Genomic DNA, 23,855 nt, shown 5'->3' on the forward strand with positions numbered 1-23,855 from the left:
AAACATCAGCAACCCCCAAATTCAGTTTTGCAAAAGAGTGACACAATATATGCAAGAAAAGATTGAAAAGGCCAAACTGCACCGCGTCATATCGACAGGTACAATGGAGCATAGATTTGAGGTTCTATGCAAGGATAGAACTGGTCGTGGTATCCGTAGAGATAGGGTGGTACAGGAGAGTTTGATTACAGTAGATGGCAAAGCCTTCTGCTCCTGCATGAAGCCTAAGTTATTGCATTTGACATGCTCCCATCTCATTGCGGCATGTGCAGAGTCTGCGTTGCAGCCAGGAGTATTTGTTTCACCTTACTTCAGCAAGGAAGCAGCTGTATCCACCTGAGGACATGAGGTATACGGGATTGGAATTGTGGGGCCTTTCACTCAGGATAATGAGAATAAGATGTTTATTCCTGATCCAGCCACTAAGAAAGGCAAAGGCCGCCGTCAGACACGTCGTATTCGGAATGGTATGGACGAGGCGGAAGCAAGCAAGGCACAAAAGCGTTGCAGCCAATGTGGAGCATTGGGTCACAACTACAAGAAGTGTCCTCAGAATGCACTTCACGATGCTGCTGACGTCGGTCCTTCCGGAAATCCCAGAGATGGAGCACCTCCTACGTTCAGACGAGCATCGGCGAGAATTGCTCGTGGAAGACATTCGGTGTCATGATCCACAATTGTATTTCATTATTTGTAATATGTAGTAATGAAATATTGCAGGTATGTAATGAACTATTATTGTACCTATGTGTCCAGTTTGTATGAAATATATATTTACCTATGTGTTCTCATATATTTTTGAATGCAGGTATGGAGATGGACTCTTTGCTAGACCCAGTGATCGACTCGAGCCATAGGTCTTACTTTGCAGCTGTTGAGCACCGAGCCCTAGAGGTGCTACGTCCTCGTCCACCCGGGGAGGCGATATCTATACACTACGATTGGTGTGACCGGTATGTAATGAAATATTATTGTTTATCACTTATGTATTCGTCGGTATTCCTTTGTTTCGACAATTTTGTTTATTTTTAGGTTACGTGAGGCCGGTCTACTAACTCTGAGCCGTCTTGTCGAGGTTGGGCCTATTCAGCTCGACCGATCCCTCCTGACGGCGCTCGTTGACAGATGGAGGCCGGAGACACACACGTTCCACCTCCCGTGTGGAGAGATGACTCCTACGCTACAGGACGTGACCTACCTCCTCGGCCTCCCTATCGTCGGGGAGGCTGTAGGTCCGCGTGTGGTGGCGGCCTCGTGGAAGGATGAGCTGGAGGCCCGTTTTGCCCTAGTTGACCGCGTGGAGGAAGCAGGTCCGATCAACCCGCACCCGCGAGCAGCAGGTCCTTCGAAGACCTGGTTCCTATAGTTTACAGTACGTATTCATTCCATATATAAATTTAATTGTTACAATTCAAATGTTCCATTGACAGTTGAAACCATTAATCTTAATTGTTTATGCAGCCTGCCCTATTCGCTGCGGATGCAGACGAGTACAGTGTGACCAGATCGCTGGAGGCGTACCTACTTTGGTTGCTTAGTTACATCATGTTCAACAACACTCATGGCAACTCGGTCGATAGGATTCTCCTTCCGTATGCACGGGAGATTGCGGATGGGGACGAGGACGTACCGCCCTACAGCTGGGGTGAGGCGGTACTTGCAGCCACTTACCGTGGACTCTGCGACGGCTGCATGAAGACACATGGGAACGCTATCTTGGCAGGGTGCCCACTACTGCTACAGCTTTGGTCGTACGAGAGGCTAGCCGTTGGTCGGCCCATGGTCAGCCACGAGCCTTACCACGGGGGCATGTACGGCGAAGAGGAGGATGAGAGGCCCACTATGGGAACTATCTGGATCTGGCGTCAGGTACGTTATTATACATCTAATTTATTATTCATTGTTACATGATGCATTAGCGCACTTTTAATGTTACTTATTCCGAATGCAGAGGTCCTGGGCGCATGCGCAGGTTAGACGCGCATATCCTGAGTTTGTTTCAGAGCTCGATATGCTGACGCCCGAGGACGTTGTCTGGGAGCCTTACAGCACAGAGCCTGTGGCTTACTTCCGCCGTCCTGGTTTATGACATCGCGGTTGAGGCATATTGCCCCTGGAGAGTCAGGAGACAGTTTGGGCAGCGCCAGGAGTTTCCGGTGCCCACCGCGTTGGAGCGTGTCAGTCGCCAGGACCACAGGTAATTATGAATGAACTTGGCTCATACATTCGTGTCGAATCTAACGATTCTTCGTGGTCCACTTTGTAGGTTGTCAAGGAGTGGCTTGCCGTGCTCTGATGATTGGCTCACCAAGATCCAGCCGTGGGTGGACCAATGGGAACAGGCAGACGAGCTCTTGGTCCATCCAACAGGACCACACACAGACAGCTCCTTTAGGGCTTACCTCACCTGGTACTTACCCCGGACTCGGGCTCGTCTGGTTTTTGTTGACACTCACCCGCAGCCACACCAGGCGAGGCCTCAGGATGGCTATGGTCGGCACCACGTGGAGGCACTAGCTGGCGCGGTGAGTCTCTCGATCATATTTGCATATATATATAATCATATTCATAAGATAATTCATGTGTTTGTAACTGTACCTTTACTGAATTGATGCAGCTTCGCCTTTGCAACATGATGGAGACGGACTGCTCGACTTACTTGACGAGGGTACGTGCCGGATACCCAATGACCCAGTTTTAGCAGACAGAGGCATGGTCGAGGCAGCGTGATCAGTTGCGTCAGGTAGTGCACAACTTCGGAAGCCGTGTGCAGTACGAAGACAGCCACGGGTCGTCTCAGGCCTCGTCGTCGTTCCCGTGTCCGTCGACCATGCACGGGCCGACGTCGCAGTTCTTCCCAAGTGCAGGTAACGTACATATCTCTTTAAAATTACATCAAGTGTTCCTATATATTTACTAATATCACATACAGGATATGATCCAGCTACTGCGTTCGGCCATACTGGAATGTTTAGAGGGACAGCACCAGTTGGCGGACCGTATCCAGGGATGGTACCGGGGCCACAGATACCGGCCTACACAGGTTAGTTTATGTTTCGTATTTCGGTTTCTACATGGCATGACAAAATATATGAGCGTACGCTAACATCCACATTTTTTGCGTAGGATTCTACCCCCATGCGGGCACCGGACCTTCTTCTTCCTCCTTTCGACCAGATAACGAGACCTTCACCTTAGACGACTTCGACAGCTTGAGTCCAGAAGAGCCTACCGCGCAAGGTGACCCCGATGTCTTGGGGTATTCACAGCTAGGAGGAGCACCACTTGGGATCTCTCAGCAGCAGACACCGCTGCCCCTTGCGCGTCCTGAGCGACAGGTGAGGTCTCCGGATGTTCTCACCTACTCCGAGGGCCATGTCCGTGCCTAACAGAGGGCTAAGAGGGTCTGACGCCCTAGGGGTGGTTAGATGTATCTGAAGTTTGTATCTCTGATGTTTATTTGTAATGAGATAGCTGTGGACCGCTTATTTGTATCCGATGTTTATGATTGTGCTAGTTTACTTGTCATTTGTTTCTATACATACTATTGATGTGAACTTATTATGTTTGTGGGTTCTATAATGCTTGTGAAATAAGGGAAGTTCTTGCGATTTTTTCCCGTGATTTAATGAGGGACAAGTTAGGTGCGGTAGGAGTTAGCGGCCGAGATCCTGCCGACGATGATGACGACTACACGCTCGAATAGCTCAAAATAGGAACCATAGTGTATCTAGCTGCGAGTACGAGATCACAGGTTGCCACTGCTCAGCACGGCGATCACGGGTTTCCCAAATGTGGCATTCTTTGCCCAGACATACGTGACCCAATAGCAGTGCCCTTCCACCATTTCAAAAAGTACGCAATTCGGCAGAGCTTCGCCGTTTTTCTTCTTCTCACCCCTCTTTTTTTTCCTGAATTTTTAGGCTCAAATGACAAAGGGAATGGCGGCATATGGCAGGCTCAAATGACAAAGGAAATAGCGGCAAGGGAATATACAGACCCCTGTCGCCCGTTGGGGGGCGACATGGCCTTATTTTTTCCAGGGACCTCATTGCGAATTTGAAGAAAAAAAAATTTACTTAAGACCTGTCGCCCTATGGGGGCGACCGGGGGGTATTTTTGAAATATTTCAAAACGGAAATATATTTTTGAAATTTTTATTTTTAAAAAATATAAAAAAGAAAAAACCGCCTCCTCCAATTCGATCAAGTTGTAGTGGACTGGGCCGCTGGGCCCTACTAGGCCCAACACTAAAAAACATGCCACGATAATATATATCGTGCACGCTACAATCTCACCTTTCAGTCACCTGAAGCCAGAAATAATCCAGGTCGCGCGACCGGGAGTTGATCTACCACAGCAAGCGGAAATTTTTTTATTGTGCTTGAACAATTATTCTAACTTCATAATAAAATTTTTTCATATAAAAAGTGCTGTAAAAAATTATTCAAATATATTCAAGTGTGATTTATTTTGAAGATTTCATCACAACACACACAATAGTGCAGTCGGATTTGATTTGAACATAAGGGTTGGAAAATATAACTTTTTTCCTTGCTTTTTTTTTTGAACCACGTGCGCAACTCATTCTTCCTTATGTGGGAGCTTGACTACTAATCACGTATATGACCCTTAACAGCTAGCCCCCCTACCGGATACCCGCAGGCTTACAAAGTAATACAGGGGCGCTATTTGGCGACAGTGCGCCGCGGCAAGAAAGCAACGAACGAGCGCTGCAGCTAGCAAGGAGCGCACGCGCAATGCCTAGTAGCGAATAAACATTTGACTTGCTAGTTCCGTACTCTACTCTACCTTCTACTCTATTCTTTTTTTCTGTTTTGGGGATAGTGGGTGTATGAGTGAGTGAATGGGCGGGGGGGGGGGGGGGTCGTATCCATGTGTATGTAGAACTAGAAAACGTACTCTACTCTACCTTCTACTCTATTCTTTTTTTCTGTTTTGGGGATAGTGGGTGTATGAGTGAGTGAATGGGGGGGGGGTCGTATCCATGTGTATGTAGAACTAGAAAACTGAGGAATAAAAATAAAAAGACCATGAGATTTAATAAAAAAAAGACGTGAAACAATTCTTTAGCGTCACACTACAGGAGGATAAATAAAAAATTTTTGGCTGTCGTTCTAAAACAACATAATAGAAAAAACAGATCGCACGTCCACGTTGTTCATCCAAATAATATTATTATCTTCTTAACCATAAATTGCATCTTCACTTACAGAACACAATGGTAATACTCTGAAAAACTGAGAAAAGTTGTAACTCTTCTGCTCAACTTATAATTGGTTTTTAAAAAATGAACAAAAAGATATGCATAGAAAAACTTACATGCATGTTTATTTTATTTTTTTTTGGTTTCTACAAGGTGGCATACTTTTCATTGCATGGGTGTGTTAATAGTTAGTAGGATATGCATTCATGCATGGGTGTGTCACCGGGTAGTAGAATATGCATGCACGCAGTGATTGTTTTGTGGGCACAAAATGAGCCTATAATGGGTGCATAATTTTTTTTAAGAATCCAACCAAAGTGTGTTGAGGAGTACGTGAGCACCACACTGTCTTTCTGCCAGCTTATATTTTGATAATATACTGATGTGTACTCTTTATCTTGAAATATTAAAGTTATGCTCAAGGAGAACACTAGAGCTAATTATAAAGCCTTCCTGCTCTGATCAACATCATAATTTTCCTTTTTGCTCACAAAATGGGAGACGTTTGTGAAATGAAATCTCCTGCACCCTGTCCTGCTAGGTTCATTCTGCAGAGTAATGTTGTTTTAGGTTATCAAGTATGGGAGATGCTAGCTAGGAAGCCGTTTGGTGATGTGTCAAATGTCCACAAACAAGGTATTGCAGAATCTCATCATCGTGTGTGCAAACTCCAGGTTCATGTGTGCAGTTAGTTCAGGAAGCATCCATGGCAGAAATTGTATTACACAAATCCAAACTAAATAACCAGTGATTTGTTGGTTTTCTTTGCAGAAGTTAAGGCAATACCAGGAGAAACACCTATCTCCTCAATATGTCCATTCATTGTTTCAATTAACTGATACTTGATCAAATTGGAGCAACTGGATTAGAGTAGGCATATAGGAGGTTGATCAGTTAGCAAGGAATACCTTATCTGATCTACTATTCAAGGTACGTTGTCCTGCTTATGGTTTTGAATAATTTGTCTAATCCTTTTCTAATGTACAGTTATTTTTCTATGCTCTGATCCACTCTGGTCAACCATGCTCTGGCTGCATAACATTCCTACTGGTATAACCTCAATCTGTAGAAATAAAATTTGAAAAATGATTCTATGCTCTTGTGACAGCTAAAGTTGTGTGAATGTTGAAGCACTATAGTCTACTCCTGTCAAGAGAATGTTGAGTGGATGAATTAGGCCCTCAAACTGGTTTTTACATTTGTGACTTTTTACTTTTCAAGGAGAACATCGAAAGCACCCTTTTGAACTTTGTATGTATGTGATTGCAAGCTTTCTTTTGTTTGAAAAGCATATGGAACCAGAAAGAATATAAGAATGGATGTATCATCTGCTAGAGTGACACGGATTTTTCTTCATGAGTTGTATATACTGTCCCTGAAATAATCCCTGAGATTTTCACATGACTAGAAAGATAGCAGACATATGTATTTGTAGCAAAAGTATTATACCGCTATTTTAGAGGATTGGTGGTGGAATGGTCATCTTGCGAAACCTAATCAGTTGCCTTTGTTATCCACTCTAATCAGCTTCATGTTAGTATATTAGATGGTGAGAACGATGTCGGTATGATTCAAGAGGCAGATATTGGGGTTGGGATCAGTGTGAAAGTGATCGGGTGCTCTAGCCTAAGAGGGGAAGGGGGTGAATTAGGCATTTTAAAACCTTAACCTATGACTCCAACTAGTTTGCACAAAAACTTAATCTAAATCAAGCTATCTAGATGTGCAACTAAGGTTCTTCTAGTGTGAAACCCTCATCCCAAAAGAGTTTTGCAACCTATAGCCAATCCTAACAAAGAACTACACTAAGATAGTAAAGGCACAAAGATTGCAATATGAAATGTGGAAGCTTAAATAGAAGGGATGAGAGGAAGCAAACTCTCGATGCGAGGATTTATCCCGAGGTTCGGATTGCCACCAAGGCGCCCCTACATCCACGTTGTTGAAGCACTCATGAAGAGTATCGCTTCCCGGCAATCAAGTCTCTTTTGTGAACACAATCACGGTCACCTTGATCCCGATTTCCACTAAGGGAGCTTGCCCACGAAGGAGGGGCTCCGTCCCCTGCACAATGTTGTCGACGCCACTCCACACCAAGCCGGAGGGTCGTTGACTTGCCGGCGAGCCACCAATGCTCCAAGGGGCCTACGCACCGAGATACAAGTGTGGTTCACTCTAGAACCAATGCACAAGGCACCAACACCTTGCTTTCTCACTCACTTAGGAGCTAACCTAGCACTAACACTCTCAAAGATGTGCTAAGGACTAAAGATTTGATCACTAAGCTCTTGGATGGCTTGGATGTGTTCTTGGGTGTGTGTGTGATGTCTTGGAACTCCAGCAACTCCAAAATGGCCGGGGTGAGGCATATATATAGGCCACCAACACAAGAAAGCCATTACTAGCTGTTATCCATTTTTCTGCGTGGGCATCGGTTCTTCCGGTGCTTACCATCGGTTCAACTGGTCACACACAGGCTGATTCTAGCCGTTGGCTTCTCTAACACGGCCGCAGAAACTCCAGGGACCATCGGTTAAACCAATGCTAGGGCGTCGGTTAAACCGGTGACACTTGATCTTCTCGTAGTCGTTGCACTTGATCATTTCTTGCTGACGTCATTGCACTGACGCTTGCTCCGGTGGGGCATCGGTTCTTCCTGTGCTGAAGGCTTGGCAGCTGCGCACTTGACATCGTCTCTGGACAATAGTATGTTGAAAGCACCGATGCCTGTCTTTGACCCATCGGTTAAACCGGTGCCTAATAGTTGTCTTCACTTAATCTATTCTAGCCCCAAAACTTGCACCGATGCCTGAGCGTCGGTTTATCCGGCAACCATCGGATGCACCGATGGTGGGGCATCCGATTAATCGGTGCAGCTGACTCTGCATCTTCTTGTCCAATTTGTTGCGACTATTTTTGGATACTTCGAATATCTTCTATCTCTGGATTTTCACTATACTTTGGCACCTCTACATCAGATTGGACTTGATATCTTGACGGTGGATTGATTTTGGCGTCTCGACGATAGATTGGACATGGCGTCTTGACGGTGAATTTGATGTGTTCTAATATATCCGTGGGACCTAAAAATCCTATAAATGTGTCCTCACAAATCTTGTTAGTCCCATTGATTATGTTGTCACTCAATCACCAAAATCACAAACAAAGGCCTAATTGGGGCCATGTTCCTTACACAGTGGCGCTGAAGGAATGCAGGTTTGTTGTTGCTACTCACTCACACTCACCAAATTTCAACTCCAAATGGAACTTTGTGGATCCCCGTTCTAACCAGCTCTATTACTGCTCATCAGGTTGTCATGGCGAGCGATGTGTCCATCGCCCAGTTCTGCTTCCTGGAGCTTTCTGCTACTTGTGCATGGGCAGTGGTGCTACAGCAGGATCTCATCAATGGTATAGTTTCGAATGAATATTGCTACTGGCGTTCACACATCCTTGTGATCGAATTGGCTGGATGAACCACTGATCGTGCTTCATTCGCCGCTGGACTCCGCTGATATGCTACTTCTTCTACAAGAATATCACATTCGGTGTGACCCTGTTCCTGTACGAGGTGTACACATTGTTTTCAGGCCGGCCTTTCTACAACGACTGGGCAATGGCGAGCTACAACGTCCTCTTCACCTCGCTCCCTGTGATCGCCATGGGCGTCTTCAACCAAGATGTTTCTGGTCACTTCTGTCTCAAAGGTATCGTACCAACCAGTACATCTGAGCTATGCCATATGTTTTGGTGGATCACTACAAGTACAATACAATTGATCCTTGCTGATGACTTGCTGTAATGGCGATCGATGCAATTCCCGATGCTGTACCAGGAGAGCCCCCAGAACCTGTTGTTCTGGTGGCGGCGCCGGCGGATCATCGGGTGGATGGCTTACGGCGTTGCCAGTGCCGTGGTCATCTTCTTCCTCACCACAGTGTCGCTGCAGCACCACGCGGGGGGGGGGGGGGGGGGGGGGGGTTAGTTAGGCAGGTGGTCGAGCGAGGCGACAAAGCTATGCTCGGCCAAGCTGCTGCAACAGCAACGAGAATAGGTGCAATCGATCTCGTGTCCCAAACTATATTGAATGCCTATTACTTGGCTCTCCCATATTCCGAGGTAACATTGCCATTAGCCATATTCTGTGTTTAGCCAAGCTTGTATAGAGGAATATTGCAAAAATTTGCCTTAAGAATAAATTCAACTTGAATTAATCAAGTGTGTTTTTGGATAATAATGCACTCATAATCATGTCAGAATGTTAATTTGCTTTGTGGAACTACCAATGTGTGTTAGTACAGCTATTACATGACTGAATCAGAAAACGATTCAATTTGAGAGAAGTTACAGGATAAATATACACTTGGAGGCCACAGATCTCGCCCAAGCATTATTCACTTTTCCTCCTTTGTCTGTTGATGATAGAAAATATCATCATGATGGTTGTTTCTCATTTTACCCAAGAAGGTGATTATCAATATTCATCTCATTGCATTCCAAGGCTGAAAACATTTGATTCAAATTTTGCATAACCTCACCTAGATAAATGTTGATGATAGCACTGCTGAGGGTCATTCAGACTTTCAAATGTAACAATCGTAGCTCTGTACTGATCTGCAACTGGAACTTACATAAATGTTTGCCATAGGTAACAATCAACAAGAGGTCTTCAGACGAGGCCACATCGTAGTGGCTTCGTGCCTGTGATAAGCCAATTACCATTTTCATTTCAATAACAAAGCTCTATGAGATGATGGTCTATTGCTGTATATCCCTAGCAGAATGGCATATGTGAGATCCAGGATGTCTGTTCTAGGAGATTTGCCCGAGGATATCATATGCCAGTGCTAAGTTATTTTTGTGAGCAACCATTTCCCAATCTCGAGGTTATGTTTGGTATTGTCAGGAACACAATTAGGATGACTCGATGATCACAGACAGGATAATTTACAGTCTTGTGCAATTTGATTCCATGAGCTAGCAGATCATGGTTTGTTGGGCATTATTTGTTCACTTGATTTCCAGAACATCTAATCTAGCTTTGATTTTTGACATGGTACCAATGATATTTTTCAATGTAAAACCATTGACGGAAGATATTATTTGTCTATGATATTTTTAGTAGTAGTTCAATGTAATCTAATCACTTTTAAATAATGTGACTTTAAACACGTGCATGTGGCACGTACATCTCCACTAGTTAGAAATAAAAAGAAAAAAGAGAATGCAAGTGCACTATGAATTTTGGGATCTTTGTATTTTTAGATATAAAATCTTGTTATTATACACTGTATGTTTAGATACATAAAAATTTACAGTTGCTAAACCTTTAAATCAGAAAAATAAGTTTATACTAGCACATTAATATCTTTGTAGTTGTAAAAATCTTTCAAATCTGAAAACTGTGAAACTTTGTACTAGCACTTTAATAATTTTTTAGTTCTAAAAACTATTAATTCTGAAACTATAAACTTTGCACTGCAATAATAATTTGTCAGTTCCTAAACTTTCAAACCTGATGATATGAACTTTTTACTATCACACTACTAAACTTTATTAGCTCCAAAAATCTGCTATTTGCCCATTTTAAATTTTGTACTCTTAGATCCAAAACTTTAATTCAAACCTCGCAATCTAAATTCAGAAACTTTCTACTAATATATTTTTCAAACTTTCTACTAGACTCCACAACTTTGTAATTCCAAAACATTGTACACTAAATTTCAGAACTTTCTACAATTAAGTTTAAAAATCTATACTACTAAATATGAAACTTTATACATGGATATTTGAAACCTTTTACAAATAGATATAGATCTTTTTAAATAAAAATTTTCTATTGAATAAAAAATCAACACTAAATTCAATAACTTCACTTGTCAAATTTTTTAGTAAAATAAACTTTGAACTTTGCATCCCAAATTAGAAAAAAACTATCTACTAGCATGTTATAAACTTTGTATTCTCGTGAATCCAACTTTACTCATCAAAAAATCTGGAACTTTGTGCTAGAACATTTAAAACTTTATCCTTTTAGATCTAATACTTCATAATTAAAAACCATTGCATTTCCATATTGAGAACTTTATCCTAGCCTATCATAAACTTTTTATCTCTCGATTCTAAAACTTTATCTGCAAAATCATTATGGCCCTAAATGTTAGAACACATGAACTTTAGAAATTATAACATTACTAACTTTGTACTCCGAACTCTAAAACATTGTAAGTTCAATAAATTTAGCATCCAAATTTAGGGACTTTATACCAGTGTATTTTCAAACACATATGTATAGAATTTTTTTCACAGCAATCAATGGGCCTTGATCTCACCTGAATGCTTAAGAAGTGTTGTGGTCCAAAGTCTTGTTTCAGAGCTATCAATGAGCCTTGTCTTCACCTGTGCAATATGGGAGTTTAGTAAGTTTTCTATTAATGTGGACCAATCACCTAATTAGTCTCTGGGTTGGGAGGAAGTTGCATGAGCCGCAAGGTGGCTTCAACCATTGCCACAATGGGGTCGTTGAAAATTGGATCTGCCTCAGCATCGAAGTCATTGCCTAAGTTATGGGGTGGGACTGGAGGAGGCCGAGCACGCGCGGCTGCTGCCTGCCGGCGTGCCTCTCGTTGTCGGTTCCTCCTTCTCCTGGCATCCATTCTGGCTTCTTCCTCATCTTGAGGTGCATTAGCTGATAGTTCATCGTCTGATATTTGTTATAGCATCTCATTGGGATTGATGCGGTGTTCCCCATCTTGCGAATCATCAATGGTGACCATGAAGATTTGCTTGTCTGGAGAATGTTCTCCAGAGCTAGAGATGTAGTCAGCTAGGACGGTAGATCCAGATCCCTCTGCAGTCGTTGTGGGGAGAGGACTACCATGTTGGAAGAGCAGATCATTAAGGTGGGCCACAAGGCGGGAGGAATCGAGTAGTTCTGTGGGCTTGGAGCCTCTCCAGAACATTGTTGGTTCTCATGGAGTCAGGGCAATTATTAGATTCAGTTGATCATCTCGATGGAGTTCGTCTTCATCATCTGAGTTTGGGTAACTGTCAAAGATCGATGCCACCTGGTAAGTGGTGGCAATTGTATATTTCATATGTGAAACCTGATCCAAGCTTTCCTTGATTGAGGAAGGAAATATGGATCTGATGGACTTCTGGTAAATAGAGGCCATGTTGCGCAGCCCATAGGTTGGTTGGGTGGTCATCATCTCAAATCGAGTAGTTTGGGATCCAAGATCAGTTGGAGAATGAGTCGAACTGGTGTTGAAGATGAGTTTTTCTTCGATCTCCCTGGCGAGATCAGGAAGGAGCATCTCATCGACATTGTTAGGATTGCCTTCCTTTGCCAGGAGCATCTTTGGCTCTTGGTGATCGCTTAGGTCGCTGTCAAAGCCATTAGCAACATAGATCCAAGAGCCGAAAATGAATGTGGTGCCTTGTTCATGCACCGCGCAATTAAAGGTGAGGCTAGCCATCGAGTTCGCTAGATTGATCTTAATGCAAGCCTCTACCTAGCGCGCCAGCTATTAGTGTTTAACCACCAAGCCTACCGTGGGTATCCCCAAGGTAGTTGATTGTAGGCAGGAATTCACCGAGATCAGGAACGCGATGGTGCAAGGAACACAAAGATTTATACAGGTCCGAGCCATCGAGAGTGGAGGCAAATGGTGCCGCAGATTGCAAATCAATACCATAGAGATCTAGATCTAGCTAGAGGCAAAGAGAGCTCCATTTGAGCCTTTAAACTATCCAAAAAGTATAAAAATATATGAGATTAGCATCAACTGACTTTCTATAGTCCCCAACTCAAAGAAAATAAAGTTTGAAACACCATGTAAGATACGGCCTATAGTGACGTGCACAAAGGTGACCTGCCGTTGTTGCACGTCACCCCACAAGTAGATGTGACGGGCTTTATCTCTGCGCGTCACCTCAGACCAGTTTGGGCCTCGCGAGGTCTCAGCAAAAATGTGGCCCGCCACCTTTGAGATAGGATAGGTGACGGGTCTTAACAAAGCCCGTCACCTAGACTGGAGGTGACGGTCCACATTTTTCACCCGTCACCGACATTACATTCAAAGGTGACGGGCTATGACTGAAGCTACAAAGGTGACGGCCTTTACTTTGCTCGTCACCGCGTCTTGTGATGCGCTTAACCTATGGTACTTGAAAGGTGACACATTACGCGTATAGTTCGTCACCTATGTGTTTGCCTTATCTACCATTGCCCACGAACTTTGCCATTTTTTTGTCGGACAAATAAAACATCGCCGTTGTTCTAACAAAAGGATGAAAACTGTGAGGTAACAATACTGAGAATAGCACGAGATAACAATAGCATTCTACACACAGCCACATCCAAACCAGCCCACCTCATCCACATCCAAACCAGCCCACCCCCAGGTCCGACCCACCACCTCCTGCCCGACCCACCAGCTTCCACCCCGCAGGCCCACGGCACCCCCCCTGCGGGCCCAGCTGTCCCTCTAGAAGCACCCGGAACCCCACACCCCACGCAAAACCTAACCCAGCTCGCCGCCTCCAGGTCTTGGCGATGGTGGCCGCAGCATCCCAGGCTGGCGGGGACGATGGCGGAGGCGCGGCCACAGCAAGGCGGCGGGATCCCTGGCGGGCAGCGACGACGAGGCCACAGCCCGGCATCGGGATCCACTCCCGCACCCTCGAACAGCGGCGTCTGGAACCCAGGTATCCCCCAGCGCCCTCGTCCTCCCAGCGACGCGAAGCTCGGCCGGCCTGGACCCTTGCGGCCTGGTGCACCCCCGGCGGTGTGAGAGGAGTCGGCCCTGCTAGGGATGGGGAGCGCGGCTTGGGGTGAGCGCCACTAGCCCAACGCACCGAGCCGCCATTCCCTGCACATCCCACGATGAGCGTGCGGTTTTCCGCTGAGCAATCCCTCGATTTCGGAATTTTTCATGCAATTTTTTATTCTAATTCGATTTTTGGCACATATCGTGTAGTGTCTTGCTAGTGTTTTAAACAAGCAATCCAATAATCCAGTAATACTTACAAATATTTGTAATCCCTCAATACCCCTAGTAGTACTTGTGTGTTTTTTCAGTAATTCTTTGTAACCCAGTAATATAATGCAGCATTTTAGATATTTCTCACTGTGTTTTCTCAATGATCTTATTTAGTAATTTGTTATTGCAAGCATATTAGTTGTTTGATCTAGTAGCTCATTACTTTATTATTACTAAACTTTTTGATGCTCTGACTTAGCATAGTAGTTCAATAGTCATTAGTCATTACTGAACTACTAGATCAAGTAAAGAAATACCAGACTAGTGAAGTACATGAGATTGAACAGAGCTCAGTAACAAAAACTACTGAAACTAAACAAATTATTTGAGCTTGTGTAATTTTATACCCAGTAGCTCAACATAGTTTGAATTGGCTAATTACTGAACCATCAAGCATGCCCATTCTTGGTCGATGATTAATGAATATTTTTCGATGCTCTAAACTGTGCCCAATGTTGGCTAGCTATGCTAGTAGTTTTTGTTCGGAATTAGTATTAATTATTTTTTAGGTTTCGTAGATAGTCCAGTAACATTTTTTCGCCATTGTACCCCCATTGAGCTAGTGTTTTAAACAAGCAACATCATTTACATTTTTTGTTGTGACAGCAGTAGGAGGCATTTTCGATATGCAAAATTGAATGTCCTTTTATTTTTTTGTTTTGGCAATTACTGAAATGTTGACGCTTTGAATTTAGTAGTTAGGCTAGTAGTTTTGTTATGGTTTTTAGTTTCAGTAATTTGTTAGGTTTAGTAGTTCAGAATTAAACGATTTGAACTGAGTAGGTAGCCTAGTAGTTCTGTAAGTTCATTTTTTTGTCCAGCAACTACTGAACATTTTGTTTGATGATATAATTTTTTTGACCAGGTGTATTAATGGATGACCCACCGGAAGATGCGGAGGGCGCACAATCATCCACCAGACGTAGGTGCACTGTACGGAAGGCCCCTTCGAGGAATGCCTCCCAAAAAACCAATAGAAGCACTGATTCTGATTTTGTTGATGTTCGTTCAAAGAATCGAAAGGCAGCTGCTATCAAAAGTATCAAGCCTGTACCCACTGCTGCTGCTGAGGTTCCCCCCGCCCCCCCCCCCCCACATTTTGTCTCATGATACTGATTTTGTCTCAGCATTTTTGAGTTTTTCTGTGTTCCTTTCAGTAACTTAATTTCATGTATTTTTAGTTCATTGTCGAGGCAAAAACTATTCAATTTTTTCATTATCCGGAATCTGTCATAAATTAAATTCAGTAATACCATTTTGTTACATGCATTTTTTTAGTATTTGTTTTTTTCAGTAATTTTTAAGAAGATTTATTTTAGTTCTTTTATTGTTTATTATTATTACTTAGCGAAATGAACTGATTATTTTGTTATGTTTTTACTTTGTAATTTTGCCCATTCTAGTACAATGGCTGTTTTTTTTGTTAGGCTTGCCAATTAAGTCCAGTATTTTTTAGCTAGCAGCACATGTATTTTTCCAGTATTTTTTCATAGGTTCCCTTTTTTGTAATGACAGGAAAAGAAGGGGAACTATGTCACCATACGTTGTGCTCCCGGTTCCATTTTTTATATATTGGATGGCATGAGCAAGCCTATGAAGGATAAGATGAAGGATTTGGGTTTTGAGGATTTTCTTGGGTTCTCATTAAATGCAATCGAAGACAGGTCGTTGGTCATGTTCATCATGGACCATCTCGAGGTTGACCCTCTTCGTATTGCTGTTGAAGGGAGGGAGTTGCCAATCACCCCGCACGTGGTCAAATCCGTGTTTGGCATTCCAAATGGCCCCAACACTCTCCCGGTTGTATCTGGCATAGAAAGGAACATCACCAGATTGAGCTTAGGCGTATGTGTGATGAAAAAGGAATAGAGAAATTGCACGATGAGAGGCAATTATAGAAACATAATACCAGGAGTTACAGTGATCTGAAGCCAAACGAGGTCCCTAGGTGGGTTATAGAAGATTTTGCAAAACATGGACATGGTGACGATTGGAGCATCACCTCCTTCTTCATGTCATTATTTGATGGATTGTTGTTCCCGACAACTAGCTTGTCGATAACTGGTGACACCTATTTTTACTGTGCGAATATAAATGATGTTTGCAAGTTTGATCTTTGCTCGGCTGTTGTCGATGATCTGGCAAAGAAGGTACTCAAATGGAAGAAATCGTCATCATCCAATTCACCTTCAGTTCAGGGCTGCGTCACACTTTTATTGGTATGACCACGCCTTTTTTTTGCCCTTATAGTAATATTTTTTATGTTTAAGTAGTTCAGTAATTCTACTATTGCATAGCGGTATACTTTTTTGTTTTAGTAATGCTAATAATGTTCAGTAGTTTCATCGGTACTTTAGGTTTTCAGTATTGTCAGTAGTTCAGTAGTTACAGTAGTTTTAGTATTTTCAGTAGTTTCAGTAATTTTTTCGTTAAGCAAGCCGTTCAGCATTTTTCAGCAGTAATTTCCAGCATTTTCAGCATTTTTCAGCAGTTTCAGCAGTAATTTTCAGTACTCATTGAAGTTTTTCAGTAATATGAAATGCATCATTTTCCTTTTTTTTCTTTAACATGTTGCTTTTTCTTTATTAGATATATTACTTGGACAACCTTTTTTTGTCCTTCGCACATGCTCAAACATGAAAAAGAAACTCCACGTGCTGCATTGTTCAACAAGACAGTTGTCGACATGCTTGCAAAGGCTGACAGGAAACAATCCCAGGATGACGGGACCGTCACATATGGCAATCTTCCAGTAAGGGATAATCTTTTTTCTCCACTTGAATGTCTTTATTCTTGAACCCTTTTTCTAATCAGTTTTTCTACTTTCACTACTTTTTTTTAGTTTAGCAGCAAAGTAGGAACGTGCTACGAAGATGTGCATGGCGATGATGCTCCTAGTCCCGAGGAGGTTGTGGCCCCTCCACCAAAGCGCAGTCGTGCAATGGCAAAGGAAGCTGCTGCCCCCATCGCACCCAGCACCCCTAAAGTAACCAAGCGCACACGATTAGTTGCGCCATCCACGCGCACTGTGCACCCAAGTGGAAATGCACTTGGGGGGCACATGTGATGTCACAGCTACCTCGATGCGTCTCTTGCCCCATTTCGCTGACTTCATCTCACAGATTGGCAATGCCAAGATGCAAAATGATGCCTTGAAAGCTCTGCATGATTGTGATAGAAGAATTGATGTGGGGATGAAGAAATTTGAGCAGGGCAGCAGACTTGTAGCCGAGGGGAAACTTGAAATCAACGATGTACACAAGCATGCTGTTGATGAAATCAAGAGGATCTTTGGAGGCGTTGGAGCGGTCAGTTCCCTACCTATTTAACTTTTTTTCAGCAGTCCCCCTCTCCTTTTGTTAAGAATTTTTTCTAAAAGTTGTTTCTAGTAACTATAGGGTTACATTTTTTTCATATTGTTAGGGAATGTTTGGTCGCGGTGCTGATGTAATGTAAAAGGGTGCTGCGTCTAGTTCTACGGCACAACCAGCAGCAGCAGCACCACCACCTCCCCCTCAGGTGTGCACTCACACATAAGTTTTCCCTTTTTAGTATTTTTTTTGAGTGGTCTGATTCGTCAGTAATTTGAGACAGTTCATTAATTGTAGTTCCTTTCAGTAAGTCTATCACTTCAGTAATTATTGTTTTTCAGTAATTCCAATCTTTTCAGTAGTAATTTGATTGTTGACTTTTTTTAGCAGCCCCCCTTTTTTTCTGTTCAGAATTTTTTCTGAAAGTTGTTTCTAGTAACTATAGGCTTACATTTTTTTCATATTACTAGGGAATGTTTGGTCGCGGTGCTGATGTAATGCAAAAGGGTGCTGCGTCTAGTTCTATGGCACAACCAGCTGCACCACCACCACCACCACCACCCCTCCGGTGTGCACTCACACATATGTTTTTTTTAAGTATCTTTTTTTGAGTGGTCTGATTCGTTAGTAATTTTGGGACAGTTCAGTAATTGTACTTCAGTAATTATTGTTTTTCAGTAATTCCAATCTTTTAGTAGTTCCAATTCTTCAATATGTTCCAAAGATCGTTGGTCTTTATTAGGAAATGCAAGGGGAGAACCAGGCCAATTTTCAATTTGACACGATTATGCCACCCTCATCTTCTGTATCTGGCCATGGCCCCCACTGGTACGTAATGTTTTTTCTTTTTTTCAGCAGAATATTTTTTTCATGCTACATTTTTTTACTTTTTTTCTTTCTGCATGGGTGGGAGATAAGGGGACACGAGGATGCCCGTGGATGATAGAGAAAGTGGTCAGGTTGACGCGGAAAAGGAACATGGATCAAGATCTGGGAGACCACCACCACCGCTGCCTATTGTATGGACTTCACTTTGATGTTTAGGACTTTTGTAATTCAGTCATAGTTCCAGATCAGCATTACTTACCCTTCAAATATGTTCAGTATTTTTTTTATATTTCCAAAACATGTCCAGTATTTTAGTAAATTATAATTCCCCAAGCATTCAGCGTTTTTTTCAATTTTTAAACCGATCCAGTAATCCAGCCAATTATTACTGTTTTATAATCCCTCCCATCTAATTTTTTTATCAGATTGATAAAATCGGTGCCGGCCTTTGATGCAAAGCCCTCATTTGAGCAGCAAAACACTCAATCCACACATGGTTCCGATGGTGTAGTTGAGCACTTGTTTGATCGGGAGACTTGGAATGACAAGTCAAGTTTGCTCCGTGAAATCAACGAAACTCCGCTTTCAACAAATGATCAAGGCAGAACGATGAAACTTGGTGCGTGCAAGGGACTTGGATCCAGCTCTGGGACATCAGTTCCTCCACCACCACCCCCCCTTCTGTATGGACTTTTCACTCCAAGTTTAGCAGTTTTTTTAATTCATACTATGTCCAGTATTCTATTTGATTCTTGCAAGTTATGTCTAGTATTTTAGTAAATTATAATACCCACCCCTTTAGTTTTTTTGCTTCAATCATGTTCATTATTTATCCAGTAATGCAGTATCCATGATCTATTCAGTAATTCAGCAACATGCTGTTATACCATTTTTTACTAACAACTTTATTATGTGATCCATTTTTTGCATAGTCAGTTTTTTTTGCTTTATTATGTGATCCAGTTTTTTATTTGATCCAGTAATGCAGTATTTTCTCACTATTTTATACTAGTGTATTTATTTTGTTTTCAATTTTCAAACCACTATTTATTATTTTGTAATTTTCCTTTTTTTCGTCAAATTTGTTTGTTTCCAGATTGGTGAACCGGTCCATGAGGAAGGTGATGCACCCAGTCTGACAGCACCTTCACCTCACCCACCGATGTTTGACAAGTTGCCACATTCGCTCGATAGATCATATCCGGCTTTTGATGCAACACCCTCATTTGACCATCGAAATACTCAATCCACAAATGGTTCTTGTGGTGTGGGTGAGCATTTGTTTGATCGGGAGTCTTGTAATGATATGTCAAGTATCCTCCACGAAATCAATACTCAGAGATCAACAAATGATCAAGTGGAATTTGTGAATCACTGACAATGCCATGCCATAAGATAACCGAGGTCATTTTCTGACACCCCCTCCCCCCCCCCTCCGCTTTATTTTTTTCACACATAGGAGAGTGCTTTGATGATGACTTTTTTATTTTCTCTTTTTTGTAGGGTGACATGTCAAAAGAAACAATCTATGATTCAACCCCAGTGCACACCTATAAGAGGCAGTATCCGAAAAAAAAGAGATGGACATACCAGAGGAGTATCGGCCCCCTGCCGAGTTAGGATGTGAATTGGTCACATTCCAACTGACTAACAAGGTTACAACTAGAAGCAGCAAGTTCGTGTCCCCTTTCAAAGCCCCAATTTTATATCGCCAGCCACCTAATGTCGAAAAAGCAATGAAACTTCGGGACATGATCTTGGCATCACCTCCGAGCAAAGAGTTGTGCACGTAAGACTCTCCACTAGTAATCCTAGGATATTTCCCTTTTTTCTCGCCCATTATTTTTTTTGACATTTTTATTGTTTTGTATGTGATGCAGGCGCAAGTTTCTGAAAGCAAAAGAAGAGTACCACATCCACTTAATTGATACCTATCTTGAGGACAGATCAAACATTTGTGATTCTTTTCCGGACGATATGCCATGTAAATACTCATTCATCCAGTTGTTCGGGATGTGCTTGATGCTAGATGAGAAAGAACTAAACCCCAATTCTGCTGGATATAGGATCATCCTACCACCCTCACTTATGGTATGTCTGCAATAATACAGTACTAGTCACAAACTTTAGTAAAGCCCCATTCCCCTAGCAACTGTAATTTATCCCAACAACCTGTAATGCATACGTATTTTTTTAGTATTCTTTCTAACCCCGTAGTAGTATACATCATGCACCATCCAGTATATATAATTTCAGTTATTTTCTCAGCCTAGCATCATCCCTGTAACTCTGTTATCAAGTAATTTAGTTACCCAGTAATTCAGTATCCTGTCTGGCTCCTTATACTATATATCATGCTTATTTCAGTAATTCAGCAACATGCCATTTCAGTAATTCAGCAACATGCCGTTATATCATTTTTTAACAACTTTTACTGACTGAACAAAAAAAACAGGATATGATACTGTATGAACAGTATTGCACAGTGTCCCCGTACTCACCTGAAGTCGCACTTTCATATTTGGAGGGTGCTTTCGACCCTGAAGAAATACTGCATGCTAAACTTGTAAGTAATGCATTTTTTCCAATTATGTTTGTTTTTTTAACAAGCCGATATGTTTTTTTTTCATTTTTTTACAATTCATTTCTGACTCTTTTTTCTACTATTTTTTTCCCCAGGTTTTCCTACCTATTCTACAGAAAATGCACTGGTCAGTATATTATGTGAACTTGGTACACGGACAAATTGATATTCTCGACCCATCCCCGTGGACTGACCAACAACAAAAAGAGATCCTTGGAGGCATAGCTCATCGGATATGCAAGAGGCTTAATGATATTTTTTAGAGCTTTACTGGTGGCAGGTTCATAGATTTCAGCCATTAGGGTTTGCCATACGTTCCGCTCCCGAAGGTTGTGGTTAGCAATGACTGTGGATTCTTTACCATGCTTTTTCTAGAACATTATTATGGTGAGAATTGGAAGTTGAACATCAACATAGATCCGGTGAGATAGTCGTTCTTTTTTCACTCAGTTTTTCCTCCATGCCATCTCTCCTTTTTTCTGTTGTTTTCGCTCAACTGATTTTATATGTGTTTTTCAAATGCAGCTACTTGGACCACAATACAGGGCCCAACTCCTCTACTATATTGTGTTCCACAAGTGCAACAACATAACCCATCTACCTGATGTAATTGAAGAACTAGCGCCATGGCATTCGTGTCATATTGAGATGCCACACCAGGACTTGTCACCTCAATCACATGACACCCAACTTCACAAGGGTGATAGTTCCAAGTGAAGAGAATGATGCTTTGGGTTTTTTGTAGACTTTTTCAGTTTTTTTTTAGAGTTTGCATGAGATAACCAGACTAATATGTGTGCACATTTTGGGTACTCAGACCCTAACTATGTGTATATGCTCCCCCCAGATAACCAGTTTATTTTTAGTACTACGCACCTTGTACGTGTGGAGGTTCAGCAATCAGTAGTTCCAGCATGTTTTTCCTTTTTTACTAATGTCTGGATTCAGTAATCAGTACTCCAGTAATCTGATGATTTTTCAGTAACCATGAGATTCAGCTTTTTTTCGTGTACATATCTGGATTCAGTAATCAGGAGATTCAGTATTTTTTTTCTTTTTTTTGCATACATGTCTGCATTTAGGAGATCCAAATTTTCAAAAAACAATTCACAATGTGCACATTTTAGGTACTCAGACACCTAACTATGTGTATATGCTTCTCCAGATAACCAGTTATTTCCAGTACCGTGCATCTTGTACATGCGGAGGTTCAGTTATTCAGTATATTTTTTCATTTTTTTAGACGTGTCTGGATTCAGTAATCAGTAGTTTCAGTATGCTTTTCTTGTTCTATTTTTATTTGGGTTTTTTTCATATCATTGATTTTGCTATCTGATAGTTATATTTTTGGGTGAGGAAGTGTTCTGTTTCACTCGATTTTTGGTTTCACTGGATTTGGGTGAAACAAACGGCAAAATCACCTGAGTGATGGACTCTTTCCAATCACTAGAGTTAGCCATAGACATACCCTTTTTTTCTTGTTTTGAAGGAAAATACTGTGGGTAGTTCTACCAACATGGTTTAGTATGAGAGCTTTCCATCCCAAGAGTTGGCGATTGACCTTTGGCGATCAGCGGGGCAAATGCATTTAAGCTCATCTTGACAACGGACAGAAGCATGTTGTAATGCAGGAAGAAATACAATTATCTATTGTAAAAAAATAAAAAATATAATTATCTAATCAGTTGTTTCATTATGCTTTTCCTTTTTCACTAATGTCTGGATTCAGTAATCAGTACTCCAGTAATCTCATGATTTCAGTAACCATGAGATTCAGCTTTTTTTTCGTGTACATATCTGGATTCAGTAATCAGGAGATTCAGTACTTTTTTTTCTTTTTGTGCTTACATGTCTGCATTAAGGAGATCCGAATTTCAAAACACAATTCATAAATCCAGTAATAAACATTCATGCAATCCAGTAGAATATTTTTAACATCTAAAAACAAAAATATCTACTTTTGCTCTCATCATCTTTACCATCTTCTATTGTGCTATATCCAAAAATAGGTCACCACTAAGTACATGTATTGGATTCAGTAATTCGAAGAAGCAGTAATAAATACTTTTAGCAATCTAGTAATACATTTGTATCATTTCAAAAAAATTTACTCGGTCTCGTCATCTTCCATTTCAGAAGAAAGGTCATCTTCTGTGTCATCGCTCTCATAGCTATCATTCCTCTTTCTTGTTCCACTCCCCATGGGCCTGCCCCTAGGCCTTTTGGGAGGTGGGGCTTCTCTCCCACACATAGTAATATTGTGTCCACTCTTGTTGCATCTCTTACAGCGATGCTTACGGCTTTTTCCTTGCGGTCTTTTGAAGTGTGGGGCTGGGAGATCAACACCCTCCACCCCCTTTGTATGGCTCCCTTTTATGCTAGAGATTGGAGGGACCGATGCTGATACAGCATGATCCTGCCTAGCCGGCACCCCTAATGCAGCAGCTAGTGTACCCAAATCATGTGGTATCTGGTCAACAACTTGAAGTGCCTGGCGAAGCAATTCTTTGCACTTGGTTACCCTCGGCCAGTAATATATATATATATATATATATATATATATATAGATAGATCGTCAGCCCAGTAATATAAGAGAGTGACAACAGTGTACTTAGTAATTCAGTAATACAGCACCAAACATCAATTTTTTTCTCTAACCTCACTGGACATGACAGACTTCAGTTGTAGTGCACACCAATCAGGTAATAGCTCCAGCATGCGGCTTGCTTTAGTGTCTCCACTCGGTCCAACATATAATTTATTGTGTCTATCAGAAGGGGTAGCTTCCCTAGCATTCCTTGTATACCTTTTGGGCATATACCGGGATGGGATATTTGCCACTTGCAGGTTTGTAAGCACAC

At 42.0% G+C, this 23,855-nt stretch overlaps 1 long non-coding RNA gene across 1 annotated transcript; it reads left to right on the forward strand.

The window, feature by feature from the left end:
* Positions 1 to 5,657: 5,657 nt before the first annotated feature.
* On the forward strand, positions 5,658 to 6,157 carry LOC120701506. The gene is made up of 2 exons (XR_005686130.1): positions 5,658 to 5,863; positions 5,999 to 6,157. It is a non-coding gene; the product is annotated as an uncharacterized LOC120701506 (long non-coding RNA).
* Positions 6,158 to 23,855: the final 17,698 nt, after the last annotated feature.

This window comes from Panicum virgatum, chromosome 3K (genome assembly GCF_016808335.1).
Source record: "Panicum virgatum strain AP13 chromosome 3K, P.virgatum_v5, whole genome shotgun sequence".
Lineage (NCBI taxonomy): Eukaryota > Viridiplantae > Streptophyta > Magnoliopsida > Poales > Poaceae > Panicum > Panicum virgatum.